Raw genomic sequence first — 5,368 nt, 5'->3', positions numbered from 1 at the left:
GAACTTTATTTCTGCTGGAGGTAACAGAGTTTTCCTAAAGGATCATAGGCTGATTGCGGCCTTTAGAAAAAAACCACAACCTTAGAGACATTCTGGTCAAAGCCAAACTCAGACCCTTACAGGCACACAGAACCAGGTCACAAGGGGATTTCTTTAGACATTATAGAATGGTGCAAAACCAGAACACCAAAGAAGTTTTTGAAACACAAAGGAACACCACTGTTCATCACAAAAATATTGTTTATTTAATTAGATGCTTGCAATGCACAAAGCAATATGTTGGCGAATCAGGAAACACTATGCTGACTAGATTCACCCAACATAGATATAATATAAATAACCAGAAAAATTTACATATCCCCCTAGTACAACATTTTATTGACCATGGGTGGTGTAGCCTCAGGGCCACCATCCTTGAGTCCAACCCAACCTGGTCAGTGAAGCAGCGGAGGAGAGTCGAAAGGTCCTGGATCACTAGATTGGGCACACATTTACCCAGTGGTCTGAATGAGAGATAGGAGAGTTGGGAATTAGTGTAGGTCCATGGTTTGTGCATTTAATTCTGCTGCCTTCGGCAGCAGAATTCCTTTCTTTCATTCCTAACCCGCCCGTACCTGGACTGAAGCTTTCCCTTCTTCCCCTCCTCTCAGACGGATCTTCACTTTTGTTATCCATCTATAATAGGACACAGAACACATATTATATAATGTAATATATATTAAAAAGAATGATTTAATGGTGGTATTTCCACATATAGTTGATTTCAGAATATATATAAAGTTGTTGTTGTTGTTGTTATTGTTATTGTTATGTATGATACATTTGCATCTATGTGTTTCATGGATGTTTTTTTCATGTGATGGTTATTTTATTCCTCACACTTTTGTTTCAAGTCTTTGGGAAGAGCAGAGTAAAACACAACATCCTGATTTCTTACCTAAACATAACCTATTTTCTTTATTGGCACATAACAGGTCTTTTGACCTAACCATAACCATTCGATTGTGGGGCCATATTTGAAGGCTTCTTGCCTAACCATAACCATTCGATTGTGGGGCCATATTTGAAGGCTTCTTGCCTGACCATAACCATTTGATTCTGGAGGCATATAAATAATTATATATATATTTCTTTTTTAAAAATTCAGGATATAAGCCCTAACCCTATAATTTTATACTTACCTTAACCTATTTGGAAATCTATTAACACCTACCTTGCCTGACCCCAACCCAGGAACCCCTTGCACCTGTTCTTAATTTAGATTTTTTAAGAGAAAAGTTAATATAATTTACTTATGAAGTGATCACTCACCTGAATCTAAATGTTTTTAAACACCTTTTTTTTAATAATTCGTTATAATTTAATTATTTTCAGAAGACTGGTGAGTTAATTTTAATTTAAGATGTGTTTTAAGTTCTTTTTGAACAGAATTTCACATTTTTCTTTAATTTTTAATCAGGCGCAGGACAGGCCTTTTCTTCCCCACACACACACACACTATGTTATTCGTTCCAACGATATCATTGGCCCTGAGAGTCACATGCACGCCACTGGACACAGGATGTGTTGATCTGCTCTTCTCCCCGCACTTTTTCATTCATTCTGTCGGACTGTTGACTGAACTGTGTGAGAGATACATCTACGGAGAAATTGTAAGTTATTTTAAGCTTGAAAAAGGCATTGTTTTATGCCGAAACGCGTCGCTTACTTTTAATAAAGTTTCTCATTTATTTTACACCATCACGTCTCTCTATTTTTTGGAGATAGCTTTTAGTTAGTTTTTAGTTTTTCCAGTTTGTTTTCCAACGGCCCTCGGCTGGACTTGGAGATGGCGGGCCAACGCTGGGACCAGGACGGCTGGCAGGAAGTAAGTTATAAACGGGGCAGAAAGAGAAATAGAACACAGAATCCCCGGAGCAGACAGCCTTCTTTTTATCCCCGCCGTCAGCAACCCTATGGCCGCCCCTCCTATGCCGACGCAGCCCGCGGAAATCAGCGCAGCGACTCCCGCCAGTTTCAACGGTACAACAGGAGCTCAAACTACAGAGGCTATGGAGGTAAAAACCAAGCCGAATATCAGCACAACAACAACAATACCTACCAGAGAAGGGACAGGGACAACAGCCGTCCACAGAACCGCCGACCACCGAATAACGGAGCTCCGCACCGAGGAGCCCCCCAGCGGGGCTGGCAGCGGCCTCAACAACAGCAACGGTGGCGGCAACAAGGACAACAATCCCGGAGTTGGAAGGAGGGGAACCAACGGAGAGGAAGGTTTGTTCAGTCCCATGAAAATAAGCAGCAGAGAAAGAATGAGGATGACTCAGATTTCACAACCAGAACTAGGGTTATACACAGGATTATTAAAGCTGCGCATCACTTAAACAATGTCACTGGTCCTGATGCACCACCAGCTATTGCTAGGATGACACAAAACCTCATTAGCTCCATTAAACCTGCAGATCCAAACCCTAGAACAAGCCACATAATTGAGGGCAATGCCAGAAATTGGGAATACACGACCCTTTTGAGCCTTGAGAACCATTACAAGCAGAGCATAGAAGATAACTTCCAGATCCTGCAACTATTAAATACAGGAAACTGGGGAAAGAACTTTGAGATTGCAACTGCCTGGTCCCGCAGCCACTTTGGCAAGAAGCTGTCACAAAACATTTTAGATGCAGTATATGACAGGATAGTAAGGGCCACTCAGAACAATTCTCAGGATGCTCCACAGGGAGCAACACAGACTCAGACCTTACCTACAACAGAGACTGCTGCTCACTCTGTGACCCCACAGGAGATGAGGGAGGCGACATCTCCGCAGCCCCCTCCTCCTCCTCCTCCTCCTCCTCCTCCTCCTCTTCCTGCTCCTCCTCCTCCTCCTCCATCTGTCACAGCTCCACGTGCCCGACCTGGAAGAAGAAGATTTTTTGAGCTCTGCAATGACAGAGTTTTTTGGAGCAGGCCTTCCCCAACACTCCACCCCAACCACAACCTGGAGTCCCACACAGGATCACACTGTGGGAAACACTCAGAGCTAACCCAGCACAGACGATAGCAGATGTCCACACGGCCCCCCAGGTAATAGTGCAAAATACTCCTACTCCAACCACTAGAGAGGTGACACAGGAACAACCTTCTGAGGGGACACAGGAACAGCAGCAGATCCCAGAGGATACGGAGCTGATCTCTCTATATGCAGACCCTCTCCCAGCTGTTCCCCCTCCCTCCCACTCCCACCCCCACCCCCTCTCCTCTTCCCCTCTCCTCCTCCCCCCCCTCCTTCTCTCCCTCCTTCTGTTCTAGACCTCTCTTTTTCTCTCTCTTCCCCTGTTCCCTCCTCTTTCTCCCCCCACCTCTCCTCCCCTTTCCCCCCAGCTCACCTCAGTCCCTCTCGCCGGTGTTTGCAGTCTTGGAGACACCACAGCAGCAGAGGCCTCCACGCAGACTTCCAATCCTGCAAAAAACCAAAAAATACAGAGGGAGCCACATCGTCTACCCCTGCATATAACACTAGGATAAGACTGGGCCCCTTACCTAAATCTCAGGTACAGAGCACACTCTCTTTTGCACCTCCCACAACATCAAATCCACCGGCCTCAACAACTCCCCAGAACAGGCCTTTCAGACATGAACAGACCAACCAAAAGGGATCTGTTTGGTCACTGGAGGCCAAGAAGAGATGGCTCATTATAGGTGACTCTAACCTCTCCAAAATGCCATCCTTTCCCCAAGACCACATCCAGGTTGACAGCTTTCCAGGGGCTAATTTTGCACATGCTGAGGCCCTGTTGGCCAAAAACACCAGTCTCCACGACGGTTAAAATGACAATTCTCTCCTTTGGCATCAACAGCAGGTCTCAAAACCCTCTCACTGTCACCATCCCACAGCTGAATAAAGCTGTCAAAATGGCTAAAATAGCCTTCCCCGAGTCACATATCTTTGTGCCCGAAATCAACTTTTCCAGATCACTCCCGAGCAATGAGCAGGCCAACCTGGGGACTCTGAATGACTACATTCAGGCCAGCCACTGCTCCATCCCACAACTCACCAGAAGCAGCTTTTCCCTGGAGAAGGACCTCATCCACTGGTCCAAGCAGACTGGTGAAAACATGCTGCAACACTGGATCGAGCATTTAAACAAGGAATCCCTGTGAGTAATGTGAATGAAACAGGGTATAAAACTGTGATTAACCTGTGTGAATCCTTCCAGCTGACAGCAGCACAGACTTTATTGTTAAACAAAGGGTTAACCTTCATTCCTTCCCTTCACAGGTCTGGTCATAAGTGTCTTAAAGATCAAACCAGAATGGATTTACAAAATTACCACAGAAAATTGAAACTATCTGTCTACTATGATAACAAACCTGATTCTGTACATTTACCTTTCATCCCCAAATCCACTTGGGTTCCCTCTGCTGCACAGCTCCCACCTGAAGTTACAAAATTGACACAATCAGATATTCAATATTTTCAAAAGCACCACAAAATAGGGTGGAATAAACCAAACCTAAATAAATTTGAAACCGAGGCACTCCATCAATTGAGTGAAAATAATGAGATTGTCATCAAACCTGCAGACAAAGGGAGCTCTGTGGTACTCATGGACAGAAAGGATTATCTGTGGGAGGGATATAGACAATTAAATGACAAGAATTATTATACCAAATTAAATGAACCCATATACAAAGATACCATACCTCTAGTTAACAAGATTCTTTTATCATTATATAATAAGAAATTTATCAATCACAAACAAAAAACTTACCTCCAGGGAAATAAGGAACCCAGAATGCGTCGATTTTATCTTCTTCCCAAAATTCATAAGAAAAAGGAGGCTTGGAGCCTGCCATTCTGCATCCCTCCGGGACGTCCCATTGTCTCAGACTGTGAGAGCGAGACGTACTTCACAGCAGAATTCATAGATTATTATTTAAATCCCCTTTTGACACTACACCCAAGTTATATAAAAGACACTTATGATTTTGTGGAGAAAATTAGGAGCATTGTAGTACCACCATCAGCCTTTCTTTTCTCCCTTGATGTTGACAGCCTGTACACCAACATTCAGTCCTCAGAAGGCCTGTTAGCAGTCAAGAACACGTTTTTGAAATACCCAAACAGCAAAAGGCCTGATAAGGAAATCCTCCAATTGCTCGAAATAAATCTTACCAAAAATTATTTTGAGTTTGATGGCCAGTTTTTCCTGCAAATTAGAGGCACAGCGATGGGTAAAAAATTCGCACCCTCGTATGCTAACCTGTTCATGGCAGCCTGGGAGGAAAGCGCTTTGGAATCCTGCCAGAAAAAAACCGCTACATTACTTTCGTTATTTGGATGATATTTGGGGCATTTGGGATCATT

At 43.9% G+C, this 5,368-nt stretch overlaps 1 long non-coding RNA gene across 1 annotated transcript; it reads right to left on the bottom strand.

Moving 5' to 3' along the window:
* Window positions 1–222: 222 nt before the first annotated feature.
* On the bottom strand, window positions 223–2,538 carry LOC144534491 (uncharacterized). The gene is made up of 3 exons (XR_013503558.1): window positions 2,102–2,538; window positions 615–675; window positions 223–503 (listed from the first exon to the last, which is right to left on the bottom strand). It is a non-coding gene; the product is annotated as an uncharacterized LOC144534491 (long non-coding RNA).
* Window positions 2,539–5,368: the final 2,830 nt, after the last annotated feature.

Source organism: Sander vitreus, chromosome 19, assembly GCF_031162955.1.
Source record: "Sander vitreus isolate 19-12246 chromosome 19, sanVit1, whole genome shotgun sequence".
In the NCBI taxonomy this organism is placed as follows: Eukaryota; Metazoa; Chordata; class Actinopteri; order Perciformes; family Percidae; genus Sander; species Sander vitreus.
The sequence above is the reverse complement of the archived record's forward strand: the minus strand, read 5'-3'. Positions and strand labels throughout refer to the sequence as shown.